This window comes from Corvus moneduloides, chromosome 14, assembly GCF_009650955.1.
Source record: "Corvus moneduloides isolate bCorMon1 chromosome 14, bCorMon1.pri, whole genome shotgun sequence".
Taxonomy (NCBI): domain Eukaryota; kingdom Metazoa; phylum Chordata; class Aves; order Passeriformes; family Corvidae; genus Corvus; species Corvus moneduloides.
In genome coordinates, this window is record NC_045489.1 from 7159301 (window position 1) to 7173352 (window position 14052).

Below are 14052 nucleotides of genomic sequence, written 5' to 3' on the forward strand. Positions count from 1 at the left end.
CGGAATTTAGCCAACAGGCTAAGAAAAGAGGGATTTGTATCTTCCTTTCTCTCTGCTGTGATCTTCTCTCATACAACACCTAAAGTTATGCAAGACACAGGGATGAGAAGAATGTCTTTGTCCCCAAGACATTCCAAAGTTTTTGAAGATCCTCAGTCTGCCCCAGAAGTACAAGGATAATAAAATTTTCTACTTTTCTGATTTTTGCATCACCATTTGGACAGAAAAATTGGGGCTGAACCTACACTCTGGCAGCTCCTCTAGTTGAACCTGTGGCATAAAGGAGTCCCCTTGATTAAAGCTCCCCCACCACAGTTCTTCAAGGCTAAAATTTTGGTGCAAGTTATAGCAGGGTGAGGGAAGAGTTACATAAAGTACAAAATTCTGTCTTCTTCTCAGTGAAGGTAGAAATAAAACATTTATGCACATTTCTGGTACAGAACTTTATCTACCACCAGTTGTGTCTAGTATAAATGAGTTGTGCATTGGCATTTGTTGCACAATTTTTCAGGCCTATCAGTCAGAAGAGCAGACCTTCATTTTGAGATGAATGTGTCTTCCCCATGATCCAACTGGCCTGTAGGAGCAGAATATTAACACCAAACATAATTTTAAAAGCAAATGGCATCCTTTGATGTTTAAATATAATAAAGGACAGCCTGTGTTTCTGAGGGCAACACCAAATCTCAGAGGATTATTCACCATGGCAATTTTTTTGAGGATATTAAGTCACTCACACAGATTTTATCCACAGGCTGCCAGGCCAGGGGAATCCCTGGGGTTACTTGAATGTGATCTCCCACCAGTGACCATCGAAGGTCGTGGAGCCCTGCAAGTCCTCATCAAAGATTGAGACTCCGCTTCTCATTGCCAAGCAGGTGTGGCCATTGATCATGCTTTGAAAAGGTACTGTCAAAAGATGGAGAATTAACAGGATGAATTGAAAGTTGTGAGAAAACACTGTGAAAATAGTGAATTTCCTTGATTTTTGAATCTCTCTCTTGTTATTTTCAGATGTAAGATCATTGTGCCAGATGTACCAAATGAACACCTGGGACCCTGACGTTGTACTCAGAAAAGGCGCCGGGCCATGATTCCAGCCTTTTGCTGTGCATCCCACCATGTTTGCATGTCTGGAAGCCTCTGTCAGCAATGGTGGGACAGCTCTGCAATACATTGCTAGAAAACATTCCTTTTGCAATGCTGTCTTGCTTTTTAGTCTGTTCCTCCTGTTATTCTATTCCTCCTGTCACTGCCAACGCAGCAGTGGACCTGCTCCTACAGAAGGGGTTGTTCTCCATGTGCCTGCCCTTGTCCATGCACACATTGAAGATACCCCTTTCCGAAGGCAAACAGGAATTGGAAAAAGCAATAAGCTAAAAATTGAAATAAAAATGTATTTATGACATTACTTAAAATGCCTGTTTCTCACCATTTTGTGAGGATCCCATCTGACACCGGCATGAGGGCAATTACTTGGGAGCAGAGAGGCAGGGATAAGAAAGGAAACAGCTGTGATCCCTTTTTGGAGTGTTTGCTCTTATTCATCCCCTTAGATTTATCCCAATGTAAATAACCTTTCAGATCTCTTTACAAAGTGATTGCTAAGTGGGACTGAGGAGAAGGTATTCTGTAATGTAATAATTTCTGTCTTTTCTCTTCATTTTCCTGCTTGGTCATAGAGAGGAAATGTGGCTGGTTGTTAATTTGAAAGCATTTGTAGTGGTGATGGCATAATAGATATGAAAGTTCACAGGACTCTGATAACTGCCAGTGTATTGAGGCTTTCAGATGAAAAAATGAAAGCTGCCTGTAAAGGATTCCCATTTGTAATGGAAACCCCACAACACCATAGGACAGCTGCTTGCCTGGGATCTGTACCTCATATGTAAGGAACCAGAACAGACATGTGCTCTATTGTACAAAAGGTACAACCCCACAGAGACAGGTAAATCATTCTTTATAAGGGAAAAACATCATCTAAAATTAACGCTTTCTGTAAAAGATGATTTTCAGGGCTTGCTTGCTATCCAACATAATTAAAAATATGGCTAAATACATAAGTTATGGTCTTTTATATTCTAATGCCCTAGTAACCTCCTCTGGAGATGGATTTGGTGCTGCTGCAAGTGTGGCTGGAGAGCTGGTGGGGTCTGGTTTGGCAAGGAGCTCTCCTGTAGTTGAGCAAAAGGTGGCAAAAGTTTCCTGGGAGATGTTGGGTCTGGAGTCTTTCCTCTCCTCAAGCCACTCTGTGCTTTACCTTGTTCTCCATATCAAATAATGTGGTGAGGTTTCATTTGAAAATGAGAATGAAAAAAAACCAGTCCAGGGCTGAAGCTTTACCAAACAGCTGGAAATTAGGAAAGGCTAAGCTGTGATGCAAAGGTAACACAAATTTCATTCAAAAGGCGAACTTATGAAAAATCTCTATCTGGTTGTTTTGGGATGCTTTTATTTTTCATGGGGTATCTTTGCAAGGGTTTCAAACACATCCTTGGGCTTCAGTGTGACCATGTTGCTTGGGAGGCTGCCACAAAGGGTCCCTCAACAAAACAAGGGTATTGCCATGAAGTTTGGGGAGAAGGAATAATCCCCCCATGAGTTCCCCATGAGCCTCCTTGTTGGTATATTTTTAGCAATGACTCCTTTTATTTCACTCTATGTCAGGAAATTCTGTACTGAGCTTTCCAAAGTGCCACGCTGTGCCGGCAATGTCACAAGGGCAAAGCATGCCTGTGTGGAAGAGTTTATCTAATATTAATTCCCTTAACTTTGGCAGATCCAAAGATTTCCTCCCATCCTTTCTTCTCTCCACTTTTTGGTTATTTCTTCAAATAACCAAACCAAGGAAGACAGCAAACCTTGTAGAACAGGGGTGACAAAATTATGAAAATAGAATGTCAAGATTAACCCAATTGCAGTCTCAGTGTGCACAGACACAGGAAAGTGAAGGTACAGAAGGAAGCTTTCAAAACTTTGTTTCTTTGCCAGAGCTTAATCTCCAGACACTAATTTAGCTGTACTAGAAATGCATGTAAATGTGTTCCTCTGTTAAGCAATATATTCTCTGCAAAGCAGCTCTGGAGCAGCTGTTAGCTACAGGCTTTCCACAGATTGAGGTCTCTGGGTCAGGAACACTCATCTTCCACCAGCACAGCCCCCTGCACTGCTCCACACATCCGTGATCTGTCTTCAGGCAAGGTGAGTTCCAGGTTTCAAAATGCTGTAGCTCAGCTGATGACAGGCTGAGGGCAGATAGAGTGTTTGTTGCTCTGCCAGAGGGAGACGATATGTTGAGAGACTCAGCACTGTCCCTTGTCACACCTTCGCAGAAAACAGCATTGACTTCACTGTGAGGAGCAGTGCCTGGCTGCTGCATGCTCACTGCAAGTCACATAAGATGCTGTTCCCATGCATTCAAACACAGACAGTTCATTTTCTTTAAGTTGGTCTTCTTTTTCCAGTGCATTCAGGCTCGCAGAGCACCCATGGCCAGATGAGACACTGGGCCTGAAGGAGAGCAACCTTAACTTTGTTGCTGCTAAAGACAGAGATTATATTTAATGTAAAAGTTATTGTCTTGGGCAACCTTCATCTCACCAGTGCACAATTCCAGAATGCTTTAAATTAAGTCTGGAGGCTAAAAGTGTATTAGTCATTGCCCATACATCTCGGGGGAAGCAGGGCTCTCTAAAGTTACTGTTAGCATCAGGCATCTGGTTTATGTTTATAATGATTTATTCAGCAATGTGAGATAGGTAAGAAACCATCGTGGAAGACAAACTAGAAAAGATTGGGTTTTTCAAAGCTCTGAAGCCATTGCTAAGTCAAAGTTGTCTGACTTCAAAAGGAATATATAACTTGATTAGATTCTTTAAACAATGTACAATGCTCACAAAGTTGGCAGCTATTATTAGAGGCAGAGTTGGTAGCAAAGCCTGCTCTGGAGGTTCATGTCCCTTCTAAGTACAAGACCCTGTTCTTATGTCATGACTCTAGCTTTTGTTTTTTTAAGAAAAAAATTCAGCTAAGTACTTCAATAGCCTGTGAGAGCCAGGGAAGACTACATTATTTTTTCCAGTGTTATAATAATTCAGGAAATCCTTTCTTTGGAAAGATCTAATGCTTCCATACTTTGAAAGGGGGACTTGAAATCCAATGTGGGAAGATAGGCTTTGTGCTAAAGAGAGTGTGTTGCCATTGCTATAAGGGTCTGGCCACAGTTTTTTCAGTTTTATGAGACTCCGAAGAAGTCTAGTTTGTGTCTGTGCAGTAGGGCTTTGCAAGGGCTTAGCTAAGATTAGACAAGAGTCTCTGCTCGTGTCTCCTTGTGCCTGGTCCTCATGGGCATGTGCTGGTGGTGGAACTGGTCTTTCCTTGCAGGGACCAGCTCTTGTGCAGCAGGACTTGGGGAGGGAGAAGGGGAAGCCCATCCACTGCAGTGCTGACATTCTGGAGCAGGGATGGGGACTGTGCCTGGAAGCAGGAGCCAGTGGGACAGGGCAGGTTGGGAAGGATAGGCTGAGAGGTTATGGTTCCATGCCTGTTTGATCCCCTCTCCCAGCCTGATTCGTATTCCCTTCCTCTCCTACCAGGAAAGACGCTCACAAGCAATAATCCTCATTCCCTCCAGGCATGGATCAGGCAGGGAACACAACACTGGCTGCAGCTGCCCCAGGTTGTAGAGCTCCCACCTCAAGGGCAGGAGGGCAGCCCAGGCCCTCCTGGGATGTATTTGAAAGCTGCATCTGGAGATCCTCTACTCTTCACTGAACACACAGTTGCTCACCTCACCCACTTTTTTGGATAAAAGATGCTGTTCTGTCTTGCAGCTGGTGCACTCAGCAGATTCAGTCTCCACAGTGGCAATCCCAAGCTGCTGGGCAGGGACTTCTCAATTTTCTTTCTGTGACACAGAATGGATAAATCCTTGTCATTGATCTGTTCTCTGCCTTGTTCCAGACTAACCTGCCTTCCTGCTGAGAAGCCACGGTGAAGGGACACACAGGGCTGGGGAGCCAGATGTGCCAGCAGCCAGAGCAGGCTGGAGATTTCCAGTGCCTTCTGTTTTCCCTGCAGGGTGAAAAAACAGGTCTATGCAACTATAACTGCATGCAGGCACTGGATTTACTTATCTTTTTTTTTTTTTTTTTTCATTCTCCAAAACACCCCTTGACCCAAGGGATGACCCGCCTTGGGTTTGCCATCCTGCGGAGGAAAAATCCAATAAAATGTTGTGGATTTGGGGGGAGAATATCGCTCATGGAGAACTTACCAGGGCTCTGCTCTAAACTCAGCATGCCTGTGCCTCCAGGTTCAGCCAGTCCTGAGCAGAGTCTCCTGTCAGACCTGCAGCCATCCCACAATGAAAATAAACAACCCATGTTTTGCATGGTTGCCCTTCACCTGAGGCGAACCCTACACATACCGCCTGTCCCATTGCCCTTTGTCCTGGCCAAGGCACCATGTCACAGATGTCACAGCAAGCCCTGAATGCCTCTGAGTGACATCCATACTGTGTGATACACACAGCATGAGAACCAAACTGACACTCGGTGTGGGGAGTTCATGGAGCTGCTGGAAGAAAGCGAGTATCCCACTCCTGCTCGAGTTAAAAGAATATCCCAGCACTGGATCCACCCAGCTCAGCTAGAGCAGGGCTGCTTGGCCAGACAGGCCTGGCTCTCTCTCCAAAGTGGATGAGTGCCAAAGGGGATTTTAAATTTCCAGATGATTTAAAATAAAAATAAAGCCTCTGCTGTAAACTGGCTTTGAATGGATGCCTTCCCTTCAGCCAAATAGCTGGCTGATATGGGTGAGCTGACTGGGCAATAAAACCTTTCACTGCAATCTGGTGCATGGTGAGCACTGGCCAGCCCTATGTTGAGGGTGGCAGCTGGATGGGGCTCCCTATGGAACCCTCCAGCCCTCCCCATGGAGCCTGCTCTCCCCACAAGCCTGCCCTCCTCATGGAGCCAGCCCTCCCCACAGAGCCTGCCCTTCCCACAGAACCAGCCCTCCCTGCTGCCAGGCAGGCAGACATGTTCCCAGAGCCCTCTGGCTGCAGATAAAAATCTTTATGCACTCTTCATTTCTGTTCTTTTCTTTTGGGGGGAGGGGAAAATGCTTTGTGAGAAGAAAGTTGGCAATAGTGGAATGGGAATGAAAGGATTTTGGGGGAGTATTGTCCTGAACGTTCAAAAGGCACGTGGATGTGTCACTTGGGGTTGTGGCTTAGCAGTGAACACTGTGCTGGGTTAATGGTTGGACTGGATGATCTTAGAGGGCTTTTGCACCCTAAACCATTCTGTGATTCTATCCTGGGGGCAGAAGTGGTGACAGGGTGACATTGCAGGACCCTGCGCACCTTGCTTGGGATCAGGACACAGATGTTGCTAAGCCAGCCCTGAGTGAATCCCTCTGCAAGCAACCTAAGCCTGGCAGCAGCCAATCAGCATAACAAGACTGGTGAATTAATTTCCAGTGTCCCTGGGCAGCCACTCAGCTGTATTCCGGGGCCCTGGGAGCCGGGGCAATTCCTCCACAGCCCCCATAGCCCAGTTTTACCTGCACACTAGAGATCTGGGCATCCCCGGCCTGCATAGAGATGATCTCATTTCTCCCGTGCAGCTGCGGGGCGTTTTGTGAGCCCAGCCTGGGACACGCTATAGCTGTCGAAATGTAAGCAAGATGGCTCCCATATCCATGTCAATGTCAGTCAGGAAGGGCCATGGCAGGGAGGGGACACCATGGCTCTGCGGCCCATCACCTGCCCACTTTCCCCCTGCTGCTCGTCATCGAGGGTTTCAGAGACATCTTCTCACTTGTGAGTGGAGGCAGGGGTTGAAGGCAGCACACGTGGGATGCAAGGTCCGTGCAGTCCCCTCCTGTGTGAAGGTGATGCCGGGTGTGCATCAGCTCTGCCTTGCAGCACCTTCGGCAGCTCCTCCGCCAGGCATTGTGTGACCGACACAGGGAGGGGGGGACGTGTCTAGTCCTTGTTCCTGTTTCAAATGTCACTCGATTCCTTGTGGCATCTCACAAAAGACTGAATGGGCAGCAAACATAAAGGCAAAATAATCCTTATGCTGGGAATGCCTTTGAAGAGCCCTGGCCTGCCTCCACAGGCATGGGCTTGCACGGGGGATGCCACACAGTTCTTGTGTGTCTGAAGTTCTGAAGGTGGGAGACAGGATACTGACTACAATATTTACATGCGGATTAGAATTTCAAATTCTACATATATCTGTGTTGCTCCATGTTATTCATTTCTTCCTGACTTGATGTGTCTGGTCATTGAGTAAGAACCACAACAAATTTGGTTTTTTACCCTGCTCTTGTTTGGCTTTTTAATTACATCTCCTTTGACACTGCTCTCTGGCCTCAACAGATTCGTTTGTGATTCTCCTGTGATATGCATGCTGTAGCAGCAGATAGTAGCGCATAATCATTTAGCATATGAATGCTGTCACAGACTTTAATCAAACTCAAAATTGTTGCCTTTGTGCCCCGCACTAACTCGTTCTGACTGCACAAAGTGAGCCCAGCTCCCCAACACAAAGAGCAATCAAAGTCTGGCTCTTTGTCTACTCTCTTTGCATAATTTCCTGAACCCTGCCCTGTTCCACCTGCTCACTAATGTTAAGCTTATTTATGGATAATTTATATGCAGCCCATTCCACAAATACATAAAATGCATGGATTTTTTTTGGAGGAGCTGTGGAAACAAGCCTTTAACCATGCATGTTCCCCTCCAGTCTGCAAGTCTTGAAGTCCAAATGCTTCATCAGCACTTTTTGAGCCTTCCCTGAAACACCGATGTGTTCCAGTCCTCGCACCGGGAATTCAAACACTCTTTTGGGGGATGGAGGATAAGGTGCAAATGTTGCTTTGTTTTGTTTTTTTTAATTTTTTTACCAAAACCACTGGCAGGATGGCTGGGCGGGATGCTCCCCACTCCAGCTCTCTCCACAGCCAGCAGAGTGTGTTTCTGCGGCGTTCGCAGCCCTGACCCTGGGGCTCCCGGAGGAAGTGCAGGGTTCCTGGAAAGCATTGTTCCCGCGTTTGTTTGTTCCACGGCCTTCCAGCAGCCACTGGGAAGAACCACAATAAAGGCAGAGTACGGGAGCAGCTCCGCAGAGGGGACCTGGCAAAGAGAAACTGTGTGCCCTGGCTGGGCCTTCCTGGGCACAAGCCTGCACGACCACCCCTGCCCACACACAGCCAGCACCTCCCACCGCTGGTCCATGCCTGAGCCCACATCTGGGTGCATGCAAGTGTCCACTGGTCCCAAGGGCTCTTCTGCAAGGAGAACAGGCAGAGTTTTGCTGTCAAAGGCTCTCAGGTATGATCCCAGTGCAGCATTCAGAGGAGGATTGTTTCTCTCCCAAGCTGTCTCTCCAGGGCCATCACACCCAGAAATGTGAATGCAACCTCCGGGCCAGCCAGGCTGATGCTGGATATGTTTCAGGAAAGCCTCTGCCCCTGCTCTTCCCTTGGACTTATTCTTCAAGGCACCCATCACTCTCCTCCTGGTCCCCCACTCATCCCTGTGACCACCCCTGGGGACTTCAACACAGTCCCTGCACCAGCTCTGTCAATGCTGCACCTCCTGGATGCTCACTCCAGGCAGACAGAGCCAAAAGAAAAAAAATCCAGCCTCTCTGCTGAACAAAAGGTCCAGGAGGAGGAAAAATAAACAGAGGAAGAGCCACAACATTCAAGAACTGGACATATCACTGTATACTTATATAATGACATGGTTCCCTAAGAGCTGTGTTTGCAGAAATGCTTCAGAAAAGGCATAAATTTTACATGAAATAAAATAAAAGCAAGCACAAACAATGTCACAAATAGTGTCTGTGTCTGGCGCTCAAAACAGCTGATATGGTGACCTCCAGCCTGACAAAGTTGCCAGGCTCTCAAAGAGCACAGTGATACCTACTGAGAGGGGAAACTGAGGCATGAGTATGTGCCTCAGCTTTTCTCACCAAACTGGCCACAGGACAGAACTGTCCCTGGATGCTGGCCTGGCACACCATTGTGCCCTCTCCTACCCCATCCTCTTCCCATCCCAACCCACTCAATCTCATGTCATGTCCTGTTTTCTCATCTCCTCCCACCCTATCCAATCCATCCTATGGCTCTCCTTGTTCTGGTAAGATTGCACAGCTCACCATGCTGGGGATACTCAGGGACATCCTGCTCCCACTCCAGGTGCTGCACCAGTGCCAAGGGAAGGACCCATGGCAGCTTTTGTGTGCTGGGTAGGTCTGCAGGGAAAGGTTGGATTTCACCCATTGCCACCCAGCTCCTGTTAAGTGTGCATCAAAAACTTCTGTTTCCAATGCAAAAAGTTTCTTCATGGTCTTTTTTTTTTTTTTTTTTTTTTTTGTGTAGGGCATGAATGGGAGTATGGGAGAACTGGAATTGACTCTTATTTCCAGCAGTTGCTGGCCTGACGTGGACAAATGACTCCTTAAGTATTGCAAAGACTATTAAAACTATTGCTGATAAAAGGCAAGAAGCTGGGAAAACAGACTAGACTGGACTATTTTTAGAAGCAGTGGCATCTGGACAGCATGAGAAATGCTTTGTACAAATTTAGTACAGCTGATGTTTGAACAAGAAGCTTGCTGGCAAAGCTGAAATCCCCCAGCACAGGGACTGTGACAAGCACAAACCAGCAGCTCCAATGCCAGCTAGGAACACCCTTGGTAAGGTGCCATTCAGGGCCACCTACCGCAGGTACACGAGGCTTCTACCGAGCAGCCAGCACTCAGGGAGGCTCTGGACAAGGATTTGCTGTGATGCCATGTCCCTGGGCGGATGTGTCACACCCTGGTGCCACCACAGTGGCATCTGTGCCAGTGGCCAGCTGCTCTGCTGGAGTTGGAGCAGGAGGCTGGGCAAAGTTTGTGTCCAAAAAAACAAACACTGTTAGCATTGAAAATAGCCAAACTATTTAAAAACTAAGTGCTGGTGACTCCTGACCCCGGACAATTTTGCCTGCCTCTATTTCTGCAGCAGCTGGGCTTGGGAGAAGTAGAAGCCCTGCAAGTGCAGTGTGGTGCTCCCCAGTTACGGGACATATTCGTCTTACATCCAGAGAGCCATTTAAATTGCTGATAGAAACCAGACATTGCCTGGCATGTATTTTCTCTCCACCCAGGCAAAGAATGAATCTCTCTCATCTCATCACTGATACATCCCTCTTGGTTTTATCTAGCAATGATTTGGGTTTGGAATCAGGGTCCAACTTACTCCAGCTGTGATTGAGGGGACATTAGCATGAACCAGTGAGGCTTGAAGAACAAGTGGGACAGCTCCCCCCTGCAGACTTGTCCTGCACAGGATGAGGAGTGTGGGAGGATCCAGTCAGGCATGGCCGAGAGGTGGGCAGCAGCTTGCAGTTTGCAGAACAATGGGATGGCTAATGCAGTTATCCCCTGCATCGTGTGGGACCGAACCCTGTGGGTGCTGCACAAGGCCCAGGACCCTTTGCTGCCCACTCTAAACCCAGACACCAGCCTGGAGTGGAGTTTTTGTGCAATCTGGCAGCAAAGTCCTTCAAAAAACCTGTGTAGTCAGTGCTGATGCCAGGGGAATGTCAGATTTGCTACCATGATCTGTTCATGGGTTCTGGGCCCTGGACTGATGTGTCCTCATCCCCACCAGCTCCATCACCTCCCCGCATGCCTCCCTGCCTGACCTACCTCCTTCATTATCCCTGTAGGACACTGCTCTTACTCTGCAGATTGGACCCCCTGCCCTCCCTTCCTCTTTGAACACAGCAGCCCCTGCACCACTACTCCCAGTATGGCTGTGTATACAGGGACTGGTTCCAGTCCTGGCAGGGAGAGTCAGGTCTGCCCCCAGATCCCAGCAAGGGCACAGGGTGCCACCGAGCTGGGGCTGAGAGGGAGCCCAATCCTCCAGTTACAGCAAAGGCAGCAGAGACACTCCTGACGGCTGTCATGATGGAAGTAATGAAAAAGTGCCCAAGTTAAACCCTGGCCATCTGTCTCTGTTTTGCTAACCCACTTCTCCAGTTGGAGCTGGCAGCTCAACACTCGGCTGGCTATGGACCTTTTCCAAAGGTTATTGGAGGGAGTGTGAACCATCTTGCCATAGTCGAGGGCTCCCAGAGCAATTTCTTCATGGAAAAAGCTCTGGGTGAGTCCTAGACACAGCACTTGGGCGCAGATGGGGCAGTTGTGTGTGGTTGGGAGCCCCTCAGAGCCAGGGCACCCAGGTTTGCAGCCCAGCAGCAGCAGAAGAGGCAGGCACAGGGAGAGGGAACCAGGAACCAGGGAGGGGGTCTGGGCACGAAACTTCCTTTGTGCGGCCCAGACACACAGTGGCCACAGCGCCCCTGAGAAACCTGGTTCTCTTGCCCAGAGACAGAGCAAAGCTGTCACTTCCCTTCCCCACACTGTGTTTGCTGCAGTTGTTCATTGTTTGTATTTGGACATCCACTGGGTATTGGTGAAAGCACTGAGAGCCCAGACTCACAGAGTTTCATATATTTCAACACCAATGATTATTCATCCAGTAATTTCAGATTGGAGTGTGGTTTTTATTATCTGCTACTCTTCGGTCTCCTGTTTAAAACGTTTCCAGTCCAGGCACAGGAAGAGCTGCCCTGTGCCCAACCAGACACACATGCAGCAGAGCTCACTGGCACAAAGCACTTCCCAAACATCTTGGTGAGCACGCAGCATGGGGAAACAACCCAGCTTATCACAGCGACCCTCATCTTTCCCCAAAGGAGACTCTGTTTGCTATGGTGATGACCTCTGTCTCCATAACCAATCATTAAAACAGAGTATTTATTCCCTATCTTCTGTTTCTCCTGGAGAATACAGTCATGTCCCAGAGTCAGCAGTCCAATAATTCCTGTCCCTGCACACTGTGACCCCACAAGCAGGAGAGACATTGTCCCAGGAAAACATCTCCAGCCAATGGGGAAAGCTCCTGAAGAGAGCAAGGGATACTGGGCTAGCTGGGAGGCAAACACAGAGCTGGTTGAGAGCCGGGACTGCTCTGCTGAGCAGGACGTCAAAGCATTTCCCAGAACTTTCCTGCCTGCAGGTGGGGGAAGAGCCTGAAAAGAGTTGATGCAGATCGATGGTGCGTTGTTTTTAGATCTTTTTTTTTCCTATATACCCTTTGCAATGCCTCAGCTGCCACACGGCAGGTGTGACATGAGTTGAGAGCATGGAGAGATGCATCTGAGGGCAGCCAAACCTCCATGCCATTCACAGCCCTCCAGAATCCCTGCGCACATCCTGCTCTGCACACCTGGATGGTTCTGCAGGTCTGGTGCAAGGGACTTGCAGCTTGGGAGTTTAACAGAGCCTGAGCAGAGAAAGAAGGGCAGCAGAAGCCTGTCCTGTGCTATGAGTTACCAACCCAGACTTCAGCAGAGGATGCCCTGAAGAGCCCTTTGCAGATAAGGCTGTTGGATCTGCCACCTGCCCTGATTTCAGGTCCTTATGGCTGCCTAGCGTGCAGGGAAAAGCTGTGCCACCCTCCCACCTCAGCCCACTCACAATAGTCAGTGCCTGAGAGAACATTTGGGCTCTGAGCAGAGGGAACAGCAATCCAGCTGAAATGTTGCACTAAAAATAGCCCCATGTCTGGGTGGAAGCACACTGTGGTTGGCTGGGGTTTCACATCCCTGAGAAAGCCTGAGCTGAGCAGAGATCCTTCACTCCCGTAATTGTCCACCTTCCCCCTCTCCCTCCAGAGACACCCTGGAGACTAACTAAATAAATGGCTTTCCACAGGACAACAATGGCTCCTGTGATCAATCTCCATGAGATGTGGTTTGGTAGCTTTGCAAGAATCAAGCCAGCTGCCAGTATGGCCCAGAATAAATGAGAGGCTGCAACAGGGCTGTGGGGATGGAGAGGTGAAATGCCGGGGCCAAGGAACACAGCCCAGACCACTCCAGAAATGGGACTGCCTGGGAGGGAGTGGGGGATGGGTGACCCTGGGGAGCTGCAGTGCTGCCCTGCTTTGTGGATGCTGCAGAGGGAAGAAAATAAAGACAAGTTTAAGAAAGCGCTGATGAGAGATGCGCATCTCAGGGCATTTAATTTTAGCAGAGTCAGGCTACCAAGGATGTGGGGTGTTCGTTCATTTGACTCGGCTGGTTTGGGTTTTCATGAAGTGCCTCCTAGAGCCACAAAAGCCAAACTCCAGATTAACCCAAGTTTGCTGCCACAGTCACGTTACAGCACTCAGAATTGCTACTGCAGTCTGCACCAGACCTCATCCATGTGGCTTCTCCACACAGAATTCCCTGGTTTTCACTGTCCAGAGGGAAAAGAAAGATGAAGGTGGATGCTGGGTAACACAATCCGGACAGCCTCTGCCTCTGTACCCAATAAATAACCCACACTTGAGACCCCTCCTGCCTCTCCAGTGCCTGGTGTTGGACCAGCCCCATCTGTCTGTCCCTCCTGACACCCCAATCAGCATTCCTGCAAAGCCCTCATTACTGAGGCTTATGCAATGAAACATGAAGGAGGTGGATTAAGATTACCGTGGCAATTTAGGTGTTCTTCGCCTTTCCAGCGTCTGTCTTGGACATCTCACCCAGTGCAAAGGGGGGCGTTCTGTGCATGACCGAATGCTGGGCACTTACCTAGCAGTGTTCTTGCAGTTTCAGTATCTGTTGGGTCAGAGACTACTGGGATCCTAGGGATGGTGCCTTGCTGTCACAAAATATTGTTGCTGATGGAAAAAGAAGTTGGTTGCTCACTCAAGAAAAATAAATCCTTGACCCTTTACAAGACCTGTGCAGTAGTGGCGCCATTGACTCCTTGTGAAAGTGTGTGGGTGGGAAAATAGTCTGTGCTGACTTTTCTGCTGGCTCTGTGAGCTATGTCAGATGTACACCCTCTCAACAGATGCCTGATAACGCTCAGCTACTCCTCTGCTCACAGCCTGCAAGCCCCTACAGAAACACTGACTGCGAGCCTAGAATTAGAGTCTCCCACTCATTATTTGAGAAGGATGCGCCTTTCACAGCCAAGTGGCCTC

At 48.4% G+C, this 14052-nt stretch overlaps 1 long non-coding RNA gene across 2 annotated transcripts; it reads right to left on the reverse strand.

Moving 5' to 3' along the window:
• Positions 1–255: 255 nt before the first annotated feature.
• Positions 256–13823, reverse strand: LOC116451168. 2 transcript variants are annotated; one of them, XR_004243114.1, is made up of 4 exons: positions 13655–13823; positions 4790–4906; positions 738–909; positions 256–577 (listed from the first exon to the last, which is right to left on the reverse strand). It is a non-coding gene; the product is annotated as an uncharacterized LOC116451168 (long non-coding RNA). The 2 variants fall into 2 exon arrangements; XR_004243115.1 differs by lacking the exon at positions 13655–13823 and adding an exon at positions 5276–5918.
• Positions 13824–14052: the final 229 nt, after the last annotated feature.